Genomic DNA, 26,425 nt, shown 5'->3' with positions numbered 1-26,425 from the left:
CACGGTCCATTTTAAAAGGTGGCAACTGTACGAATACTGGCTGTTCAATGAGCTGCGCACCTTGTAAATATGTGTCTTCCTATACATATCTATGTGCATGTGTATTTACATATCTATCTATCTATCTATCTATCTATCTATCTATCTATCTATCTATCTATCTATCTATCTGTGTGTGTGTGTATATGTGTGTGTGTGTGTGTGTGTGTGTGTGTGTGTGTGTGCATGTATGTGTGTGTTTGTCTGTGTGTGTATCTACATATATGTGTGTGTGTGTGTGTGTGTGTGTGTGTGTGTGTGTGTGTATGTGTGTGTCTGTGTGTGTGTATATATATATATATATATATCTATATATATATATATATATAAACATATACATATATTAACACATATATAAAACTATATATGCACAGACACATTCATCTACATGTATAAATACATTTCCTTTACTGCTGAATGACTGTGCTGGGCAATATGTTTGTGAACACATCAGGATTCTGTTAATTTGATATGGCTTACTGGTAAATCACTTTGGCTATGATGTGAATGGTCCTGGGTTTGAGCCTTGCGGAGGCTGTTTATTTTGTTGCTGGGCAGAACAAGGACCATTAGATACAGTGTGATTAAGACACTTTTAAGCAGTTGTAAGTGGGTTTGTGCTGGTTTGCGCGAAGGTAAGCACTGTTAACTTCCAGTTACAGTTTCTTATACACTTCTAAATTGCTTAATCTGTGTAACCATTGCTTAGCCCCACACAGACAGGCTTAAGCCTGCTTACTGCTACTTAAAAGTGCTTACTCCCGCTTACCCTCGCACTAATTTCTTTAAAAGAAAAGAAAAAGGGTTAATCGGAAAGTGGTGAAAAAGGGGCACAAAAAGGGAAAGACAGTAGGGAAAATAGCTAGGGATGTGCAGGATGAGTGTAGAGAAGGTCCATAGCTGCCCATTTCTTCTACATCAACAGTTGTGCATATACACTGATTCTGAGGAGATTTGGTCACTCATACACCTGTGAGAGGGGGGGGACAACAATAATATGCTGTGAAGCCAATTAGACCAGATTACATGTGTGTGAAACAAACAGCTATGTATGGGGCGAATTTTCTTTTGGGAACAGTTTGCCCTTTTTTTAAGATGAAAGTGAGATGTTGGGGGGGATTAGTAGGTATATTTGGGGAGGTAGGTTGGGTAGGATAACAGACAAGACAGCAAACGAGGCAGTATATGACACATTTGGGGTGTAAACACCATGGATGGGGTGGGGTGTTTGGAAGTCGGAAGACCATGTGCCTCCTAGTGGAAACGGTGTGACTAAGGTCCTCACCCATGAGCAGTCACAACTGCACCTTTACGGCCCCAAAGGAGGTTGTACTGGGGTCTGAGTAGGAGTGGCAGTCTGACACTTTAGTTGCACCCCGCTGCCCTCAAGCTGGCATAGCAGATCTCCAAACACCCTGCGGAGCTCACTGCGCACCAGACCCCAGACCTGACAACGTATGACAATATCCTGTCTGTGCCCGCTCCCAGAGAGTCGAGCCCAACCCCTGTGGTGGTTCCACCTGAAGGTGGTGCAGGACCAGCAGATGAGGAGGTCCTGGGGTGGGCACCAGATGTCCTGGTGCCTGGTGCCATGACCAGATGAGGTGGGAGAGGTGGGACCACTGGGACTGGCCATCCCAAACGTGCTATGGTGTTTCAATTTTAAAACATATGTGGGTTAGTAATAGTCAACACATTCCAGTATAAGGTTTAACAGCATGCATAGATATTCCCATTAACCCAAAACACCAGATATGGAACAGTTGCATAGCAAACAGAACACATGCATATATGGAACCACAGTGGCCATTACAACAGCATGCATGTACATTGATGGCAGCATGCCACCAATGTGGGAGTATTTCAACATGGTACATGTATAGAAATAAATTTCAATATTTATCAAATAGGACATATGTCCGAAAAGTAGATTTAATTGTGCACATACCGACTGAGATGTGTATTTAGTTTATTGTTGCAGATATGTTGGGGGGGGAGAAAGATGTCAATTAACAACTTGTATATCTCTGTAGTTATCATTATTTTCCTAGTCAGTGCTGTGATCTGTACCTTACAGGTATTATTACACTACCCTATGGCCTTAGTCTGGACAGTGGTATGGATGTAGACACCAATCTACCTGAACTGTATTTTACATGCAGTATACACCTCTTACCTGGTATAGCTATGGAGGTATTGTTTGTTAACACTACCCAACAGTTTCTACACATATTCCCAGATTCCAGGTTGATGTTATGCACATGCCTCTCCATCTCTTATTGCACACATTCTGGGCATGTCTTGACAACATGCAGGTGAAACTGGGACATATTTTTACTATTGCCCTCATAAATCTTTGGTGAGTTGTACAATGACAGGTTTGTTTTCATAGACATTTTCCAAATATTTACAGGCCTGTCTCTCAGTTATATGACATTAAATGCTGCCTAAATGTCAGAGATTAGCACGCTGATATAGCAGGGGGCAGGGTAACAGTCAGCAGATATGGGCCAATTATCTGGATATTCCAGACAGATCTGTACAGTCGAGGGGTATGATTCTACATACAGCTTACTGACCCTCCCAGGATTCGAACCATGGCTATGTGTGCTAAAATAAAACAGTGTACATCACAGTTGAGTGTCTATATAGGTATTGCTGTGTATCTTTTCTCTGAATTCTGTCTGTAAGTCTCCCATGGTTTTACAGTCTGACCTTGCAATTACAATACTCTTATACAGAGTTTCCTGGACAGTTTTATTATGTAACACTGTGTGGATGACAGTGATGAGTAATACCTCATTAGTCTGAGATACTGCAACACTAACACTGCCATACAATACTAAACTAAACGGTACCAGTCCAGGATTTCAATATTTTATTTCTAGGCAGTTTTCATATCTGACAGACCTATAGGGGGAATGTTTGTTAACACTACCTGAATGTTGCCACACATATTACCAGATAACACATTATTGTTATGCACATATGTCTCACTCTGTTACTGCACACACTCTGGTCATAGCTTCACAACATGGGGGTGGAATTGGGACATACTTTGCTTATTACTCTCATAACACTTTGGTGAGTTGCTAGTGACAGGTTTGTTCTTATGGATATATTTCTGACACTTATGATGTCTGACAATCAGTTGTATGTCATTATTGGCTGCCTAAACTTCTGGGATCATCCCACTGATTTGCCAGGGGAACAGGGTGACAGGCAGGGGACTTACATTAATTATCTGGACTTTCTGACAATATCTGTACAGTTGTGGGGTATGATTCTGCATACAGTTTACTACCACTCCCAGGATTCAAACCATAGCTGTGTGTTCTAAAAATAGAACACTTCACATCGCAGTTGAGTGTGCTATTTGGATTATGTTGTCAATCTTTTCATTGTTTTCTGTCTAAGTCTCTCTCAGTTGTACAATATGACCTTGTGATTACAACAGTCATATACAGACATTCCTACACATATTACTTCTGTAGCACAGTGCGGGTAACAGTTCTCAATACAACAGTACTATTAAGAGATTGCAATACTACATTACCATATGATACCAGAGAAAACACAAGCAGTCCAGGAGTTAGACCTTTATTGACAGGCTGTTGACCTTTTATTTTCATACAACCTATGTGAGACTTTTCCTGCCATATTGTCTGGTTTATTCAGTACATGCCATACACAATTCAGGTTTTATACTGGCAATTAACTTTCTACTACTTTTAGATTTATTTCTTATGACAGTACATGCAATATTATTACTAACCTGCCTCACGATGCAACCTCTGCAGTCTACAGGCATGGGCTTCCTGACTCACAGCCTACTCGTCTGCCTCTGTCAAAGACATAAGAGGAATATTTAGCCATGCCTATCCATAATATACATGAGCTGGCAATTATTAAACAGATGGTAGATTGATACTTACACATGGCTGGGGCATCACCTGTCTGCCTAGCCTCTTGGATCCACTGATCCAAGAGCTCCCTCTTTCTCCGTTTCAGGTTAGCATAGTGATGCCTGACCTGCTCACCAGTTTGAGGGATGCAATTGGCACTGGTGAGGTCACGGGCGAGACTGTCCCAGGCTTCCGCTTTATATTGGGAATGCTGGTACTGGTCCTGCAGCAGTCTCTGGCCATGGTCTTTAACAAGAAGTCCTGCCATGACTTTGGACTCCTGGATGCCCCAGCACTGCATCCAGAAGCGAGATCCCTCACCTACAATAGCCATAGTGCCTACAGGAGGAAGCTGCAACCAGTTATGAGATGTACTGCAGCCTGTGAGGTTTAAATAGGGCCAATGTCTACCACTTTGCCGTGATTGAACGGTTTGAAAATGCTAAGCTATGGGCAAACCTGCTTACCTAAGGTTGGCATTGCTTAAAGAAGTATACCAACAGGCAAACTGATTTAGCTGGTCTACACATTGCTTACACCTAGAAAGCAGGGCTGTTCAATGCTTAGCGTTGCTTAATTTTAAATTTGCACACTATTTGCTGTTTGGCATTCATTTATCATTCATTACATGTTATATATGTGTTTGCTATCCATGACTCATGTGTACGTACACTGTATGGGGTCCTTGTGTTTATTTGGGGATTTCAACACTGTATTAAAACGACACCTCACATCTGGACTTAATGCAGTACTCCATTTCACATATTTATGTTATGTAGTAGGTTATATAACATAAAACTGTATATAGATTCCATTCACATGTAAATTTTGATTTTCCTATAGTGAGGATCTGTTAGGAGATACCTCAATCTCATGTACTGTTGTGATGGCTTACTGGTTAACTACTGTGACTATAGTGTGCAGGGTCCTGATTTCAAGACCTGCAAGGGCAGTTTATTTTATTGCTCAACAGAACAGTGGCTGTTGGATACAGAGGGATTATGGCACTTTTAATCAATTGTAAGTGGATTTGCGTGGGTTTGCATGATGGTAAGCAATGCTAACTTCCGGTTAAATATGCTTACAGGGAGTTAGCTTCAATATTGCTTAACCTGTGTGCGCATTGCTTACCCCTGTGCAAATGGGCTTAAACCTGCTTACTACTGCTTACAAGTGCGTACTCCCACTTACCCCTGCACTAATTTAGACAGAAATGTAACATGGCTCTTGGGAAGGTGGTGGATTTGGACACTCTATGGATTTATCATTCATTACACATTATACCTTCAATTTGTATCCCTGATTCATGTGTACATATACTGTATAGGGCACTTGTGTTTATCTGTATATTTTACAACATTATTACAATGACACCTCACATTTGCATTTAATGCACGACTCCAGTTCACAAATATATGTTATTTAGTAGGTTTTACCGAAAAAAAAATGTTAATAATGTGATTTGACATGGAAAATGGAAATTACTACTGTGAGAATTGAACTGGGAATGATTGCTCGCAAGGCAAACACTCTGACAACTACACTATTGCAGTACTGCTTCATTTGCTTGTATCTTGATATTTATCTTCTTGTGCTATTTAAGCTACAGTATGTGTAGCTAAGCAATGGGCAAACCCGCGCATCTACTGTTAAATTGAATCTGTTTGAAAAAAAAAAAAATTCTACTGGCATTTCCTCTTGGAAGATACAGGTTTCACTTATTACTGTGGATTCCTGCATGCATCTGCACATTTGGCAGACATCCTAGCAACCCCCCATACCTCTCAACTTCTTATGCACATTATCTGGACAAAGCTTGACAACATGAGGTCCAACTAAGGACATATTTTAATTATTGCTCTTATAAACTTGGGATAGTTGCTAGAGTAACAAAATTGGGTTTAATATATGTTTTCTGACAGATTTTGGTGTCTGACACTCATATGTATGCCATTATTTCACGGCTTCATTCATGAAATCATCCCGTGATTTCACGGTACAACTGGGGTACAGGCCAGCTGTATGGGAAACAAATGTTTGGACATTATGCAGTGATTTGTACAGTTGGGAGGTATGCAACCTCCTATGAGCATTCTCACTCATTGTTATTGCCGAATGGCACTTCCTGAGTCTAGATGCATGTGTATTGTGAGAGCTTTGCTCTCAGACACACCCCCTGCACTCGTCCATGCTGCATGTTCGTTTAGGAGCAGAGGCAGCGTGCCTTCATTACTATGCATGGTGCGCTGCCGTGCTGCTCCTAAATGGTTGCTTCCATGCAGGAATAAGCTATTCCTGCATGGAACCTTACTGAATCCCAGGGATTGCCGCAATCAATCTTCTTTAAGCACTCCTTTATATAAACTATACAGAAAGACCAACTAAATCAATGCTATGACAAAGCTGAGAGATTTGCATCAAATTTACCTAATAATATGCACCACTATTGCCCTACTACCTACCCATTGTATAGCTATTGACTATTCAGTCTCATTAACACTCAAGTCTAATATTCAAAGTTATTAAAGAATTATCATGGAAATGATCAATAATGATGTAGTAAATCTCCAGACACTAGAACCAACTTAATTTGGTTTCATCAAGGACAGGTCATGCCTACTCAACCTAGTGACTGCCAGAGCAATGGATGAGGGCAAAATAGTTCACACTGGCTACCTTGACCTGGCCAAGGCAGTTGACACAATTTCCCACTCAGGCATTGTTGACAAACTCAGGAGTTTAGGTACAAAACTACATGTCACCCAGTGGATAGCCAACTGGCTCACAGACAGGACCCAGGAAGTTAAAACTGTGGAGTCCACCTCTACAAAGAGGCCAGTCACAAATGGAGTCCCTCAGGGATCAGTCCTTGTACTACTCCATTTAGCCATTTACTTCTTTGAAGTCAAGGCCATTGTCAATGGTCTCTGGCTGACTAAGTTTGCAGATGATTGCAAATTACGAGCTGTCATTGAATCCCACACCGACACAGATGTTCTCCAGGTAGGGCTAACACAGGTAAACAAATGATGCCTGAACCATGGACTAAAACTAATTGCCAGGAAATGCATAATAGTATTTTTTGGGAACGTCATCAGTCCCTGGTAACTATCATATTGACAACACACCCATTAGAGTTGACCCAGTAGTCAGGGACTTGGAGACACACATAGTAATCTAGCCTTTGACCACCACATATCCACAGTAGTGAGGAAATTATTCTATGTTGTGCAACTAATACAGAAAGGTATAACAGCTAGGTCCAAGAAAGTCATTATTCCACTGTATTCGGCACTCATCAGACCTATCATTAAGTACAATCCCCATTTTGGTATGTACCTAACAAGGCATATCCAACAAATGGAATGTTTACAGAGGTTCCTCACTAAAATAATACAGAGTGTAAGTAAAATTCCCTATACAGACCCCCTCAAGGCTCTATCCCTGTGTTCTGTCTCCTATAGGTTGTTGAGAGGAAATATATGCCTGGCATACTGGGCATTGTCAGACCCCACACTGAAGGACCTCCTGCATATCAGCAAAGCAAACAGCACCAGCATTACCCATACTAAGGACTTAAGCCTTCCCTGTGATATAAATACGACCTGCTGGAGAGACAGGTATGTATCCAGAGACTACCCATTTCTGGAACAGGCTTCCCATCCATGTGAAGCAGAGTTCCTCCCTAACCGAATTCAAGTATAACTTGGACAGCTGGATGGAGAATAGGAAATTCATCCCTGTCTTGGCACCTATGTTTCAAATGGGCAATGGCAACCTGTCATTGGTTCATCTCTCAGGCTCCTGCCTGTAAATGTTTCATCTCCCAAGCCTCTGCTTACACTTATCAAGGGTACCAGAACTTGTCAGAGATTTGGGATGTATGGGTAGGCTTAACAATGCCGTTCTGGTTATTAGCCAAGCAAACACTTATGAACCTATAAGAACATGGTCAATCTCTAAATGGATAATCATGTACTACTCCACTATTAGAATGCTGTGCACCACAGACACCAGCTACCAGTAACTAAACTCCATCCCTCTCCCTCAGACAAATGGCCAATATGAAATTCTTTAAACCACACCTAAAATATATGTAACAGACTCCTGGATGTGCACACTCATTTCTGCAGATAGGAACCCACTATACAAATCATTACTACAGGTAACAGCTCACATAAATTCTTCTGTTTTTTTTCCTGTTCACCAAAATCTCTTGCCCACTGTTTCCCACTCAGAACAACTGAAAAGCTAGTTCTTGCTGACACAAATATATTATTACAATTATCAACATTCCTTACTACATTATTACACAGTATTCTCCACATCTGACTTTGTGAATCTAAAAGTGAGAACTGCACACAGATATCCACCACTGTTAATTTCTGTAATGAGACATAACTCTGCATATTGCAACACAAACACTATCCTGTATATAGGTTATATAATTATATTCTTCTGCTTTCTTGATTCTATCTGAAGTCTGCGCATACATACGCACCACAGTTGTGATATAATATAATGAGAATGCAACTCTATACTGTAGATTGCAATGTGAATGCATCCCTGTATATTGTATGTAAATGTGGATTTTCTTTTATTTTACTCCCTTTTATCTTAGCAGAAAATATTTGCTAACTCTGTGTACTGTATGCACTTTATGTGTTTATATTTATGTCACGTGGATATTTTTCTCCCAGGCCTCCTCTGAAAAGAGTTTTTATTGCTCAGTCAGACTTTCCTAGTAATTAAATGCAATAACATAAATGAATAAATAAATAAATAAATATCCATCTATAACATCAGAACCATATACACACCCCAATATGTGGATGGTCTTGCTTGGCACCTCTGGCAAATTGGCCTATTGTCCTCTATTTCAAAAGTTGCTGAAAAAGTGAAAATGAAAAGAAACATAAATGTGATACACAAGTCCTGGAAATAGCTGAACAACTATGCATACTTAAGTATAAGTGAACACCTTATTTACTGTAAAATTCTGGTTCACTTTCTGGCCTTTTTTGGTCAGCATGTATTGCTGTTAGTACTGTTTTCCAGAGGTGGCGAAATCAGTGGCATCATTCACTCCCTGGCATGGCTGTGTCAAGTATCCATTTTGTATTGGAGGATCTCATAGGAGTCTTCTAGCTGTTTCACCCAATGGTCACTAAAGGGGGTGGGGGGTACAGAGTGATTTATTTTTCCTCCTGTACCATGTGTGGACTCTCCTACACTCAGTGCCTTTGCATCCCATGGTCTTTTCCATGTTACTACTTAGAGGAAAATGGTAGCAGATTTATGTCAATTTGTATGTTGCAGGTCTCACAGGATGTGAATTAAAGGGCAACAAGAAAGGCTTATAGAGACCAGTGCCACCATATAGTCACTGGCCAGTGCCACCATATAGTCACTGGCAACCTACCATTATGCCACAGTGATTGGGGAACATATTGGCCTGAAGGTCTGGGCTTCTTATAGTCCACATTGGTATCCGTGTTTGCAACACAGCTCCCCTATGAGCCATGATACCAATTAAAAAACTGACAGCCCCTCAGAGGTCACAGATCTGCCCACGCATGTGCATACTGCTTTGTAGTCATCAATGTGTGTGCACAGGGAAGTATGAGCATCATTATGCTAGTATGTAGTGCTTTAATATTGTAGTTTGGAGACATTTGCCATAAATTGCCTCATTAGCATAATTGCCATGCTATGAGGCTCAAAACTGCATGATAAAAATAGCTGCAGCCTCTGATGTGCTCATGTTGCTGCCTAGTTTTAATGACAAGTGAGAGGAACATATTATCTGGATATTGCTAACAGCTTACAGAGTAACATATCAGTCTACAGCAGTTATGCAAAGGGTACACAATTCAGTGGCACCTGTGGAGAATGACTGGACACCAGCAGCTCTGTTTTGATGTTGTGTGTGTGTGTGTGTGTGTGTGGGGGGGGGTTGCTCCACAGCTACTTGCTAACTGGGAGTGGGTGTCAGAGGAAGGGCTGTGATTGAGCTATACAAAGAACACCTATAGTGCTTTGTAGATTACAGGACTGTGGCACATTTGAATGGGTAAGTATACACAAGCCATAGGCAGTTGGGAAGATTGACTGGACAACTATATATACTTTTTTGGGAGGGTTCCATAGGCATTTGCTGAATGTGGTGTGAGCAGCACTGGAATGGTTGCAATGATGAGACACCAAGGGCAGGGTTTAGGTTAAGAAAGTTGTAACCCACCAATATATTAGCTGTGCAGCTGTGTGAAGTGCACTCTAACCACTGGTATGTGACTCAGACAGAGGGGACTGTCCCACAATGCACATCTATAGCTATTGGTTTCATACTTTACATAGTAGACAGGATGGGATGGGAATGACAAACTGGATACTTGATATTGGCTGGGGGGAATATATGGAACATGTCATGTCTGTACTGTATTTGATACAGGTAAGCATAGAATGCTGACAAGTGCATATCATAAAATAGTCTGCCCCCATTCCTTTAGGAATGCTATGCCACCCATCCTGGGATATTGGGTTATAATAGATATAGCACCTTAGGTGGCACAGCCACCATATGGATTTATGACCACTGCAGCTATTGATACATGTATGACAGGCTAAATCTGCTCATTGACACTAGATATATGTTCATATTTGCAGGGTCATACATGATGCCTAAAGAGAGGAAGCACCTAGAAAAGTTATCCCAGGTAGAGAATAGGTGCTACTACAGGTCCTTTGTGAACACAGATGGTAGATACTAGGCACAGATGAAACTGACTGGGGTTTCTCAGAATGTGTGTGTGTGTGTGTGTGTGTGTGTGTGTGTGTGTGTGTGTGTGTGTGTGTGTGTGTGTGTGTGTGTGTGTTAAGCAAACCGGTGGTAGATGTGAATGCAGTTATTGGCCGCAACATGACAGGCCATCTGTTCCATCAGAGGGTCAGTGATATGATAATGCATGCATTCCAGAAGGTTCAATCCATTGCACAAGTGAGGATGGCTATGTTTAAGGACATGCCTTCGTAGATCACCCTATCTTCCACACAGGAGTTCCTTTTGTCGTTGCCTGTGGAGATCAAAAGAATGACAATAATTGTCAGATGCCTACATGTGGGAGCTAAAATGGATGCACTATCCTGTGCTTTGGTAGTGATGAACCATGTTACTAGTATATCGTGTCAGGCACCAGTTTACAGGCAAGCCTGCGCTGCAACCCCAGGGATAAACCATATCACTACATTTCCTCTACAGCCACATCTGGAATGTAGTCATGAAAGCATGTGTTGCATCTTATGTTTCTTTATATTAATTGCATAGATATTATCCATTCTGTTGGTTCATCATAGGGTGTGGGGTTAGAAAATATTAAGAATGTTGTCATGAGAGTTCTGTCTGCTTTCAGAGGTGATAATATCAAAGGCTCTTCCACCTTGGAACAGGGCATGCCTGATGTCAGTAGTCAGTGGGCATAGTGCCAATGTTGGCAATAGTGATTGCAGAGTACTCAGTATCACCGACATTTAGTGCCACAGCTTTGTTAGCTGTGGATGGAACCCCAACATCTCCACAGCTATGCTGACTCATAGCTATTAAAATCTTTGACACTTGAAAGCAAAGGAATTCAGGCTATGGAACTGAGCCTAAAATATAACAAAAACATGGGCACAACTGTTTTTCCCATATAAAATTAAAATAAGAAAACAAAGTAATTAATGAATACTGTAAACCAAAGGATGGAATATACTAACATCTGAGCATACATCTATTAATGTCTCACTGTAAAAGTCTAGTTAGCAATAAACAAGTGCATGTTTGCATACACGTGTGTTTGTGTGTGTGTGTGTGTGTGTGTGTGTGTGTGTGTGTGTGTGTGCGTGTGCGTGTGCGTGTGCGTGTGTGTGTGTGTGTGTGTGTGTGTGTGTGTGTGTGTGTGTGTGTGTGTGTGTGTGTGGTTAAAGTGAGATAACATAAACTGCTTGACTACTATAATGTTCTCTTTGATATCAGAAAGTTTCCATTGCATAATTCAGCTGCATGACTTTTTATCAGAGCCATTTAATCTACTGGACAAACCTCGGGAAGGAACAGATATATTTCTCACATAAAGCCAAGGGACCATAAAATGAGCAGCTCCTAGGTGCTAGAACAAAGCTACTTTTAAATATTTCTTATTCTACTAAAAGTTTTATAGTTACTCCATTTTATAATATAATAAGGCTCAAAACTGCAGCAAATATGCTGTCAAAAGCAGCAACTGTGGGTTACTAGAGAATATTTGCATGTATTTTAAAACCTAACGTAACACCATAAATATAATCTATATTCTCAACATGCACTGTAGGCAATAATGAAGTATAAACTGACTAAAAAGATTAAAGGAAAACTCCACTTTCTCCAACTCTTAGGTTGTTTTTTTGCCTACAATATGGTTCCAGTACTATATAGGAACCTGAAACCTGATTGCACTTTATAAAACTTTCATTTCCTCACTTAAAAAAAGAAAAAGACCACCCAATTTTTTTAAGCTTAACTTCTCACATAAGTTGCATAGGAATTTGTCTACATCTGCATCATAACATACCATGGATACAGAGAAATTTGTAGTCAAGAGCTCAGGCTGCTGCTCTAAACAAGACAGAGAAGCATGAAACTGTTTTTTATTGTCTTGAATACAGAAAGGAAGAGAATTTACACTGATTCACAGCTGCTTACACTGTAGCCATGCCTTTCATAGCAAAACAGAGCAACTAGATCAGGCAATGGTTTAAATGCAGTTCTTACCTCTTTTGACAAATTTACATAAGCAACATCACAATATTGAAATGCTAAGCCTTAAACTTTAAATGTTTGTTGTTTATACTAATTTACTTTTTAAGATGACTTGAATGTAGTATCAAAGATGTCTGTGACATTTAGAGAAAAGTCAGAAAATATTTTTCTTGTAATTCTTGTGAAGTATCAGCACATTTACCAAAGTATAGGGTGATGGGCTGTGGGGTGCCCGTGGTTGTGCAGTGGTCAGCATTGCCACCTCACAGCAAGAGGTTCTCTGGTTTGATCCTCGGCTGGGGTGCCTTCTGTGCAGAGTCTGCATGTCCTCCCCGTGGTCATGTGGGTTTCCTCCCACATCCCAAAGACATGCTGTAGGTGGATTGGATACTCTAAATTGGCCCTAGGCATGTGTGTGTGTGTGCCTTCAATGGAAGGTTGGGTGCCAGGCTGGCAACTTGACACTGTGAAAACTCCACTGCCAATCATGAGTGGACAGGTGATCCACTGTGGTGACCCCTAACTGGGAAAAGCCAAAAGAAGAAGGGTGAGGGGCTGTCAATTCATCCTGAACTACAAAAAGATACTTAGACCAAAGGCCTGAAATTTAACAACTGTTTTGGCTGCAGCTGTATATACTATAAAACAAGCCCTGAGACACACAAATAATGGCCATTCAAGGAAAAAAAAAGAATCAGTCCTGTTACTGACACTGTATAAGATGACAGTGACTGACACTAATCCCATTATATGTCAATGGAATGGGAATACACCACTACTTCCTTAAGTCTAACATGACTCATATAAAGCAGACTTGAAATGGATTATGGGAAAGAGAAAGGCTTGAAGAAAAATAAGAGCATGTTGATATGTCAAGCCATATTGCAGGAAACATATTACAATTCTGCAAGAAGCAGTCAAAGTGATGTTCAGATGTTAAATTAACTTAGAAAACAGAGACAGAGTGAATAAAATAGATTTTTTTTAGTTCTAAGGTGGAGTTTTCCTTTTATTTACAATACAGCTGGAGTAAATTTAAGATGATATAGGTTTAAAGCAAAAAATGTTTCATTAAAATAATGTGATTCAGATTATCCTTTAAAAAGCTTAGATGTTAAAATCTGTATACAGGCTGTATCTTCCCTATCTTTGATGATGGGACAGATTTATGTACATCATCTTATGATGTCACCTTGCAGGTGGACGCTAATGTTTCAAACTACTTCAGGCTGAAGTTCTGCTTTCCATCAAAATTCCCACTGGATAATAAAAAAAAGAGTTGCTTTCTTAAATGAGTCACATTTATCAGCTATTCTTCCTGCAGAGCAAACTGAAATAAAGTCAAGCAGAACTGTTTCATTTCCTGGCAGTGCTTGCTGCCCTAACTCCGATGGAGTAATGCTGAGACATGTCTATAATTGGCACTCTGCTGCCTGCCCTTTGAATCTTTTCTGTACTGGACAATCACTGCCTTATGTTTTAATAGGAAATATCACAGTTCTGACTTTTACTTTCACATCAAATCAATGTTGATTTAGAAAAAAAAATCTCTTGAGAATTAAGCTTGCTGAAAGAATGTAAGGTTAAACAATATTTATGAAGCAAACGGATATTATAAAATGGGCACGTATTATATTGTTGAAAGGCACTGCTTACTTAGAATGAAATTTTTCAGTGACAGTGTGTATAAATAGTTGTAAATGTCTGTCTTTTCCAAGGCCCAGCTATATCAGAATTTATTTAGCTTGCAACATAAAATTCATGGATTCTGTGGGCTGCATCTGCTCATTCTCAAGAGATCTGTAAGCAGTGTTAGAAAATGTAGTAGTCTGTTTTTATGTGAATCTTAACCGATGGCAGGCCTATGAGAATTTAAATTTCACAAAACTCTTATACAAAACATATTTCATGCCCAGTGTGGACACAATTGTATTTGTCGATATCTGATTCCACAAATGGGAATACATTTCCATAAGCAATCTAGAATTAGGATTTACATGATAAATGATACCAATATCACATGTTTTAATGCACAGTGCTTTTCAGTACAGAACAATATATTATTAAAATCTGATTGTAAATACAGAGGTGCTTATAATGGATACTTTAAATTTTCTAGAAGATTTATGTAACAAGTTAGAAGCAATGTATAGGAACATAAACCTCTTTTTATAATTGTGTGGCTTTCAGCTTATATTATGAAGTGATATCACTGATTATATATTTACTAGAATAATGTTTACCGTGTGCCCTAAATACAGAACTAAGTAGGTTTAAACGAGTACCATATAATAAAGCAGTAAACATGTCAGCTGCAGAAATTAAACTGATTACTTGAATCAACAGCAAAATAAAAATACATTCTAATTAGGCAATACAAGACTAAAAGAGGAAATACACCTATTACAAATCATTTCCAAAACTGCAATCAGTTTTCAAATCAAAAATGTCTTTATCTCTACTTTCTGAAGTACATTAATCCTGCCTTTATTCATATACTATCTGACATTGTTACACAGTGTTGGGCATTACTTCGGAGAGTTTTGTTTGAGATATCAACATGTACTATATCTTCAGTTAAGCAAACACACACAAAAAAAAACACCAGATAAACAAACAAATGCATAAATAGAATAGCCACTAAAATAATGAGGTACATCTAAACATTAAAGAAAAGGCAGCATCTGTATTATCTAGTGATACTAAATCAATAATTAATAATTAGCACTTTCAGCCAAATGACTAAGTTGCTGGATGTCTGTCACTGTCAGCATAATTTTGCAGTAGGCACATTCTGCTGTTATGACTAGAAACAGGGGTGCAAGAGTTTCCTAGAGGGGGAAGTAGGACTTTGACTAATGCTGCACTGACCAATAATCAGTGCAACATACTCTAAATTGACAGAAGCCTTGAAGTGGACAGGACAGTTAGAAGCCTTGAAGTCTGATAAGATAGGTGCAAACATTATGATGCTAAACCTTAAAAATTGTAAATATGCTTCTATGTCCGAATGGATGAGGCTGATAGCACGCAATTAATACCACCTGGAATATGTGCAATATTATTGAAAACAGTCACAGCCTAAGTAGGTCATTAGCAGTATTTAATATGCACTAATTCTTCTCTGCATAAGGTGCCTTTTCTAGGATGAAGATTGTTTTCATTATAAAAGCCTACCTACTATCTCTAGCAGTAGTTGAAGATGACAATGTGTCTGTTTTATGACATGAGAGCAAAAGATCAGGGTATTATGCTGAACTCCTGTCACTGACTTACTTGCCCACACCTGACAGATAAAAAAAACATGGAAAGATAGCTAATCCTTGACCAGAGAATATTAAAGGAAATGGGTGATCAGTGAGAAGGTTCTGAACTCTTTCAGGTGAACATAGCGGCAGAGTTGACCCCTGGAGGAAACTGTGCTGTTTTTCATTCTGTGTAGCAGTATTTCCTTCTCAGTGCAGAATTATTTGGTGATGAGAGACAATAGGTATTTCAGTTTTCTCTGCATCCTGACATCTCATTGTTTTTTGTTTTTTTTTAATGGACAAATGGCAGTTTTTATGTGAAATCTTTCCTTTCACAAGGATCCACATTTACTTCTGGAGAATAATCTATCTTAAAACAAAGAATATCTGAGAATTTTCATCATCAGCAGGATATATTAACATGGTGGTGCAGTGGTCCAGCAGTTAACGCTGTATCCTCACAGCAAGAGGCTTTCCGGTTAGGTTCTCGGCTGGGGTGCCTTCTGTGGGGAGTCTGCATGTTTTTCCTGCATTTGTTTGGGTTTCCTCTCACATTCCAAAGATTGACATCTGGAGTGTTTCTCCCTGGGCTTCCACTGAAACTAGGCTCTGTCCTAGATGGACTTTCCCAGTCAACAAATGTTAAATAAATAAATATCAAACAAAGAGTTCAGGTTCCATCAAAGGGTAACAAGGATGAGAATGATGAGAGACAAACTACCAAAAAACACAGTGATTCAATGCATGTTGACATAAGAACACAGAGGTATAAAGAATTACTCAGTTTTATTGTATTTATCAAAGAAATACCCGTCACTACTCACACTACTGTTACAGTCATGATGTCCTCTAAGATGTTAACATTTGCTATGATAGATTTCAGGAAAAGGTCATAAGTTACTGATCTCAAACTGAAAACTACTGTTTTGGAATTTTTTTAGAATTGTCTTAGTTCCATTATCAAAATTGCTTAGTTTATTAAAAAAATGCAATTTGAATATTAATCTGCTCTAGACTATGGATGAAGCATTGAAATCCACAAGTATTATATTTCTTCATTTGCTTTGAAACCAAGTTGAAATGTGTTATGCCCTGAATTTCAGTGCTCTAACCAGGAGACATGTCAATTAAAATTGGGTTGATTGCATTCATTCTGCAAAATAAAGATCCACAAAACAGTTCCAAAATTTAATGATATGTAAACCATGGGACTGAACACACCAACTCTAGAATTCTAAGTGAGCAAGGAGAAAAGCAAGTAATACAATTACAACTCACTTTAGGATGACATGCTTAGTTAAGACTGAATAATGTAAACTTGAGTCAAATACATGAAAGTGAAAGAAAAAGCTTGTTATTAGTGTCATGTTACATTTTCAGCTGCATTAAACCAAACACAACTTTTTTTAGAGATACTATTTATCCTGATTTGTATGATAATCAAGAGGAAAACATGCTGGATCTTGACAAGGAGCTTCAATTCAGGAAAAAAATGGTTAAATGGATGTAAGGGCTAAAAGTGACTTTGTTTTCTAGGAGAAAACAGACAGCCTCTTTGGTGAAATAATGGTTATAATCAAATAAAAGAACAAACAAATAGTTCAATTTAAAAAATATTGAATCTATGATAGAATAGTCCTCAAATACGGACAGTGAAATTGATTCAGTAGATTCATTTCTATTAAATAAGAGTATTAATGTTTTGAAAGAGGAAGTTCCCCTTTTTAAAATTAGATAGGGCAGGGGGTAGAAAGCATTGAAATAAAAGCAAAAATGTTAAATATGTTTCAGGAAATGTTGAAATAAGTGACTCTTTTGTGAATTATTTAATTAACAGTCATTCTTTAAGGAATGTGACCCATTATGAAGTAAAGGCTATCATTTTAATGAGCATAATTTTTATCTTATATGCTTACTGTTATTGATATCAGAAACTTTAGCAGATAATTCAGTTTAATTGATTGGTTTCATTACATCCAGTGCCAAGCACCAGGATATCTGATACAACTGATTAATCTAAATTTCAAAAAATCAGCTTTTATTTCTACTTATCATTCAGTGGAAAAAGTACTTGAGCAATCTGTTTTACACGAATTAAATAATAAGCAACATAGTACTTTCATGAATAATAGTTTTAATGTAATTGCAAAGGAACATGAGGTATTATTGATCATAACTTCCAGAAATAATCTGGTTGTTACCAACGCTGATGAAGGGGGTGCTATAATTTTCTGTTACATGGGTATTATAATAATGAAGCTCATACCCATTTATTTAACCACACATACTATTTGTATTTACATGCAGATCCCACAACATTGTTTAAGAAACAGCATAATGAGTTTATATGACACTTCTGTAAGTGAGGACGTTGTCAGCCAAACACTGAAACAACAAGTCACAGTGGATGATCCATCCATCCATCCTCAACCCATTTTCCCATTTTGCACACGGGATCAGGGTGTTACTTCCACAGTGACAGTCGTCTTTAGCCAAGGTTTACACCGCAGGGTGGCTAGCCCTGCTGTGGTAGTTCATTCACATCACTCACTCATGCACACACTATCACATATGGCCAATTTAGTGTCCAATCCACCTACTGTGGATGATCCATCACCACAAATTATTGTTTCTTACTAAAAAAAAAAAAAGAAAAAAAAAATCACAAAAATATTTCACCTATATGAGAAACCCACCCAAATTGTTTTCGGGAATTACTTATTAACAGAACTTTGCTCTGCTTTTTTTGGAAAAAAAAATACTTGAAACCTCTTTTTAACATTTTATCTTCCAGGTTCAAAGACATAACTGATGTTTTGAATAGTATTTTCAATATGCATGTAAACAATTTTGATTATATGTGTACTTTCAATCTTTCAATGGTAGGGTTTATTTATTTATTTATTTTATTTTACATTTGTTGACCGGGAAAGTCTGACTGGATATATGTCCATTTTCAGCAGAGGCAGAGAAAAGCTCCAAGGCATAAAAAATGAAAAACGAAACAAGAAACATAGTCCCTCGGATTCACTAATCCTCCATGTAAGACTTAATAAGTCTTACTCATAGGCTGCAGTTGAACGGTTTGACGTCAGTGTACATGAATATTCATGAGGGCATGCTGACTCAACCGTAACTCTTACACAGACTGATTAGGAAAGCAGGGGGCGTATCCGACTGCCGAGCAGTCTAAATGTGCACGCCCCTGCAAGGTTTTAAAAAGCATAATGTCAACACACAAGAGTGAGTTTGCTCAAATGTACTTGCACCCAACACCACACTCCCTGACACTGTAAACCCCAATAACACTTATATAAAGTAAATAATTATATATATTTTTTAAATCCACAATATAGCTGCCCGTATTTGCACGTATGTGTGTGGGTGTGCCCATTGCTTTGTTAGAGTTAGCAATTCAGACATGGAAGAGCATAAGAAAGAATGTTTATGCAAATTACACCAAGTTGCAATAGCATAATGGTAAAGCATATGCACAAAGAGAAGGCATTCACGGGTTGAGTCCCACCACTTCCCTTCTTATTTATGTTTTAAATCAGTATTTGAAATAATTCCAGACATATATGATTAAAATTTTATTAAAAGCAGTGACATGGCCAATGTATCAGTGAACAAAATAAATATTTTTAAAGGACCCAGATATATAATAGCCTGCTGTTAAGCAATGCTTTACACAGCTAAACACAGGTGCCCATAGTTTAATAGCGCGTTACCTAGCTAAAACAGAGGTGCCCATAGTGTAATAGTGCTTTACCCAGCTAAACAGAGTTGTCCATACTTTAATAGTGCTTTACCCAGCTAAACAGAGTTGCCCATCATTTAATAGCATTTTACCCAGCGCAATAGAGTTGCCCAAAGGTTAAAAGCGCTTTACCCAGCGCAATGTGTTTGCACGGACGTGCGCGCCGCGTCAACCAGGGCACCATAGGGCACAGTGGAGCAACGTAGAGCTAAGTTGCTTAAACGCAGCCACACCCCCTAGCCTGTCTAGACAATATTAAAATAAAAGAATGACAAGGTTCGAACCCAGGACCCTGTGCATCATAATCAAAGTACAGAGCCAATAAGCCATGACAACATAGGGAAAGCAGCCACTATTAACATTCATATACTTACGAATGGTAGTTTAACCATTACTAAGCAGGTCTGCAGTCAGCCAAGAATTTTACAAAACAGCCAATCACAAAAAAGTGCGGGAAATGCGGCATATTTAAGCCCCATAGGCGGGAATACTCACCATAACTGATTGTAGCTCACATCTGCAGTCAAAATGGAAGGTGCAGGAGAGGGTTCACGCTTCTGAGTGCAATGTTGGGGCATCGAGGAGTCCAAATACATGGTTTGGTTCCTTGTCCACTGTCATGAGTCAAGACTCCTGCAGGGCCAGTTCCAAGGGACAGAGTACAAGGCAGAGGCTTGGAACCAGTTAGCTCGTGACCTCACCAGTGCCACAGGCATTCCTCGGACTGGTGAGCAGGTCCCTCACCACCATGCAGACCTGAAGAGACGAAACCAGGACCGCCTGAACCAGTGGATACAGGAGGCCCATGGGATGCAGAATGCCCCACAACTGAGTATGTAGCCATGGAATGCAGTATGTAAGAATTGATAATGGAGTATGTATAACGGATAGGTATGTCTTGATATCCCTTCATTTACTTTACAGCTGCAGGTGACCGTGCTACGAATCAGCAAGCCTATGCTGATAGGCTGCTAAGGCTGCGCCACCAGGCAGGTTAGTGATTATTCTGCATGTATTGTTATATAAAATATGGGAGAGAGCATGAAAGAAAGTGTTTTAGTCCAATAAAACAGCCATAGAATTGCCTGAATAAGTCCTCTGCATGTACTGCTAGATAGAAATGTCAGAGAGGCAGAAAAAGAGTGTAGTAACCCATTAAGAAAGGTAACATATGTCTGGAATAATATCTCTGCAGGCACTGTCATATAACATAAGTGAGTGAGCCTGAAAAAAGATTGTTCTAACCTATTAATAAAGGTATAATATGTCTTGAACATGTCTGCCATAAACATCGTTAAAACAAATAAAGGAGTGGAAAAGTGTGCAATGTCATTAATAAAGGTCTAAAACCCAGAGTGTGTCTGTGTCACAGAGTCTGAAATGTTGTTGTACAGTATTGTTTGAAAATGTGCTGGCAACCCAGAGTTACGCAGTCCCATATAAAATGGGTGAAGGAAGTGCTAGTAGCTGTGAAACATATATACAGTCCACAACAGTCAGTTACTGGCTGGCATGAATAAGTAAACCTGGCACACATGTAGCATGTAATTATTCACCAGAAATGTGAGTGTGTGTCAAGAAATGCAGGTTTCTGTACAAATTGAAGTGAAAATGTCATGTAAAAACATCCCAGATATGTAGATAAAGAAATATAAATGCAAACAAGAAATATGTAGCAGTAACATCTGCATCCTGGACAGTTAGTATGTCAGATATAGGTCAGGCATATATTGAACTAGCCAAACCCATGACACAACCTAATGTATGGTGGCAAGTGTAATAATACAGGTAGGGGATATACACTTGCAGTCACTGGGAATGTAGTGTAGACTAAAAGGTCATTATAAGATGGTAACTGAGGTTTTTTCTACACCCTACCGTATGTGCATAAACCATGCAATTCCACACCTCAAGTGGGTATGTGTAACCTTAAATATTTGTTGGGACATATGTCCTATTGTTTTATAAATATTTGCATTGATGTTGATGCATGTGCCCTGTTCAAACACCACGTTCATGGTGGCCTGTTGCTACCAAACATCCCTGCAAGCTGTTGGAATATCCACTGTTGTTCAATATATGCATGTGTTATGCTTGCTGTTCAACTGTTGGAACCTTGGTGTGTTGGGTTAAAGGGAATATTACTGCATGCTGTTACAACTAATCTGGAATGTTGTTGTTTATGTTGCAATTAAACACACCTAATCACAGAACGTATGGGAAGGCCGGTCCCAGCGGACTCACCTGTCCCTCCTCAGTTGGTGAGTGCACCTGGCACCAGCTGCCCAGCCCGGGCTCCCCTCCTCCATTGGTCCTGTGCCATCTTTGAGTGGAAGCGCTGCAGGGGATGGGGCTCATTCCCCCGTGCAAGCGTGGGAGGAGGAGGGCCACCTGTCACCCTTGCTAGGGTCTGGGCTGTGGTGCGTAGGGAGATCCAGCGTTCAGTCGCTGATCCCCTATGCCAGCTCGAGTTGAGAGTGGTGCATCTCTAAGGGTGAGCCTGCCCATCCTACACAGCCCTCAGCACAGCCACCCTCGGGGCTGTGAAGGTGCAGTGGTGACTGCCCATGGGTGGGGATCTCAGTTCCACTGTTACCATCTGTGGGCTCATGGACTTGCGATTTCCAAACATGCTTCCCCGTCAATTGTGTTCACCCACCCCATGTGTCAAACTCTGCCCCTGTATGTGTCTTGTTAGTCTTGTCTGTCTTGTCTGTTTACCTCCCCAACCTACCTCCCCAAATATACCTACTTCCTCTACCTCACATTCCACTCTCACCTGAAAAAAAAAATAAAAAAGGGCAATCTGTTCCCACAAAAAAATTACGCCCCATACATAGCTGCCCAATTCGCACACATGTCTGCTGGACATGTAAACTGATAATTCTAATTGGCAGTACAACATATTTTGTTGTCCTCACCCCTCTCTCAGGGGTGGAAGGTTTCAAATTTCACATCAAATTTCAAACATATGCACAGCTGTTACTGGTAAAGAAATGGGCAGCTATGGACCTTCCCTACACCCATCCTGCTCATCCCGAGCTGGTTTCCCTATTGTCTTTCCCTCTTTGTGCCCACTTTTCACCACTTTCCTATCTCCCCATTTTCTTTACTTCAAAAGAAATTAGCACGGGGGTTAGCGGGAGTAAGCACTTTTAAGCAGTAGTTAGCGGGGGTGCGCGAGTGTGAGCTTGTGTGCACTTAGCTAAGCATTGCTAAGCACCATGCAAACCCACGCAAACCCGCTTACAACTGCTTAAAAGTGCCTTAGTCACTCTGTATGGCAAGGCCCTTGTACTGCTCAGCAGCAAAATAAAATACCCTTGTCAGTCTCGAACCCAGGACCTTGGACTCACCAGTCTGCATGTAGTACCACTATACCACAACAGATATACAATAACTTAGTGCTGAAAGCAATATATCATGCATTACCATGAGTGAATGTAAAGGGAAAATAGGAATGGCATAACACAAATCTTGTTCTGTGGGCCTTAACCAGCAGGTGTTGTCGAATTGCATGACATGACTGTGAAAAGAGAATCAGCCATGCTAGTAGGGAATAATGTTACAGTAGCACCTTACATACCCCACACAGTATCTGAGCAGGATAAACACTGGCATATTTGGATAGGTCACAGGCCAGACCTCCCAACAGTGACTGCTCTACAGTGATGACCCTGATTTGTAAACAAATGTTAGCTGTGCCCCTCTGACTCCCTGTGAAATGTACTAACAGTAGGCAGAAAGGTGGGGAATCTCACTTAATGACAAATGTCAATAATTGAGAGTAGACACTGCTTGCACATCAGAAAAAATGTAGTAATACATATGCTCTGAATCCCCCAAAGTCTGAACTGAAAAATGTCTGAAATATATCACAGGTGTATCCCAGTTATATGTACCTTTCCATGAGGCTTTTCAAATATATACATGAGAGTATCTGAGGCCTGGAAGAGTCAGAAACACACAGGCATATCAGCTTGTCTGTTGTTACACACTCTGCAAATAGCTGTAGAATGAATCCCACAAGCATGCCCTTATGTAGAAATACAACACTGAAATATCAAAGGATGTAGCCATGTACTGCTAGCAACCACCTGTGACAATGCCATTGTTCAGGTGCTGAAAAGACTGCTCTGGTGCACAGTCAAAGAATACTAGGATGACCTCTGTCTACCATCTGGATATGTCCACAGGTGGGAGCTACTCAGACAGACTACTAGCCTTTATAGACTTACAGGTACACAGCAACTCTACATGTTCAGTAAGATAAACATCACACGATAATAAATAATGCACTTTGCACTTCTGCACCCCTACCCAAAGGTACTATATACCCGTGTAGTCAGGCACAACCAAGGGTGTAGGTAGGCATACACAGTAGTGAAATATGTCCAGTTGTCCTGAGCAGACTGTGCTAATGTCAACACAAACAAACCACAAACTGTTCAGAAGTGAGTAACGTACTAATGACAGTGTAGCAGTTCACAAACAGATCATGTGCCTGATATTCATAATTGGTAGTACAACACACTTAGTTGTCCTCACCCCTCTCTCAGGGGTGGAAGGATTCAAATATCTCTCCTAATGTATTGCATATGCACAGCTGTTGCTGGTAAAGAAATGGGCAGCTATGGACCCTCTCCACACCCATCCTGTACATCCCGAGCTGGTTTCCCTACTGTCTTCCCCTCTTTGTGCACCCTTTATCACCACATTCCTATCTCCCCATTTACTTTTCTGTCAAAGAAATGAGTGCAGGGGTTAGCGGGAGTGAGCACTTGTAAACAGTTGTAAGCGGGTTTGCACCAGTGTGCGCATGTGTGCGCTTAGCTTAGCATTGCTAAGATATGATAAGCTAAGCCAAGCTTGGCTTAGTATTGCTAAAATAAAATAAGCTAAGCTAAGCTTAGCTTAGCATCACTAAGCATTGTGCAAACCCACGCAAACCTGCTTACAACTGTTTAAAAGTGCCTTAGTCACTCTGTATGACAAGGCCCTTGTACTGCTCAGCAGTAAAATAAAAAACCTTGTCAGTCTCAAACCCGGGAGCTTGGACTCACCAGTCTGCATGAAGTACCACTACACCACAGCAGATATACAGCAACTTGGTGCTGAAAGAAATATAACATGCATTACAATGAGTGAATGTACAGGGAAAATAGGAAAGCCATAGGAATATATTGCAATAACTACTGTTGTATGCCAGTTAATTCTCTAATTCGAAAAAAAAGTACATACTCCCATGTATCCAGTGTTAGCTTTAGGAGGTGTGAGTAAACCTACACACTGAGAAGAGCAACAGTCAGGTTTCAGTACAGCATGCATTTCACTGGCTACAACCCAGCTTCAGATATGAGACATATACCAACCTTCTGACTGAGACAACAGTGTCCACAGCAAACATACATGGTCCCCACCTTGCAAAACTGAAAGGGCTACGCCTACCTAACCTATCATTTTATAGCAGTGTCCTGAAATCACAGTGAGAACTGCAATTACCACACAGCAGGCTGCATGCAATTCCTAAATGGTGGGCACCAATTGGTGCAGAGGCCATCACATGCACATGTGCAGATACCTAGAAAAGCAGCCTGTATCTGCTGTCCACACATGCAATAATATCATTGCAACAATTGGGAGAGAGAGAGCACAAGTGAGATTGTCAGAGACAGACAGACACAAACAAGCAGAAGGAGACAGACGCTGAAAACAAACAGCAACACACAGGGGAAACAAAACCAAAAAAAAAAAAATAAAAATAAAAATAAATAAATAAACAATAAAAAAGCAACACCTACAACAGACGGAGGTGAGGAATACAAAGGTAAGGTATGTAACAGATATGTATTTGGTGACATCTGAAAGATGTGTCTGAAAGGTACTCTACATACTGTGAATCATCCATATGTGGCAGCAGTCCGTATCTATATGTACATGCACATTTGCATAGGGCAAGGGACATACTGCAATTGTTAGTGAAGGCTGGACATAAGTATGTTGTTGAAGGCTGCTATGTGCACATATGTATGTAGGTTGTAGTGTGTGGCATTGCAAAAAGCAAGCAGTGCCGGTATATGTCATGTGGTGTTAAACGCTGTGGGACTGAGCTACAGGCAGTGAGGCCTGCAACAGCTATATGGCCTGAGGACAGCAGAATACATTCTGCACAACATTGTGCAATAGTATTACATAACCGTATGTCTCACAACTGTTGCATAATTGACATCCCCACCATGAAAGGTGGGCAGTATATGTGCCTATATGTGCAGCTATATGTACAGCAATGGATGTTTACATGTATGTGTATATATACATGTATATATACATATATATGTGTGTATAGATATATATGGATATATATGGATATATGTAGATATATATAGATATATATAGATATATATAGATATGTATGGATATGTATGGATATGTATGGATATGTATAGAGATGTATAGATATGGATAGATATGGATAGATATGGATAGATATGTATATATGCATGTATGTGTATAAATATATATATATATATATATATATATATATATATATATATATATATATATATGAGAGAGAGTGAGGGAGACACGGGGTCATATGTACTGCAACAGGTGCCTGTTGTCCAAGGCATTGACTGAACACCAGTGTTGATACCGCAGTGCCATACCCCATTCCAAAACACCTTATGCAGTAACTGCA

Source organism: Protopterus annectens, chromosome 6.part1 (genome assembly GCF_019279795.1).
Source record: "Protopterus annectens isolate FY-2018-M chromosome 6.part1, PAN1.0, whole genome shotgun sequence".
Taxonomy (NCBI): domain Eukaryota; kingdom Metazoa; phylum Chordata; order Ceratodontiformes; family Protopteridae; genus Protopterus; species Protopterus annectens.
The sequence above is the reverse complement of the archived record's forward strand: the minus strand, read 5'-3'. Positions refer to the sequence as shown.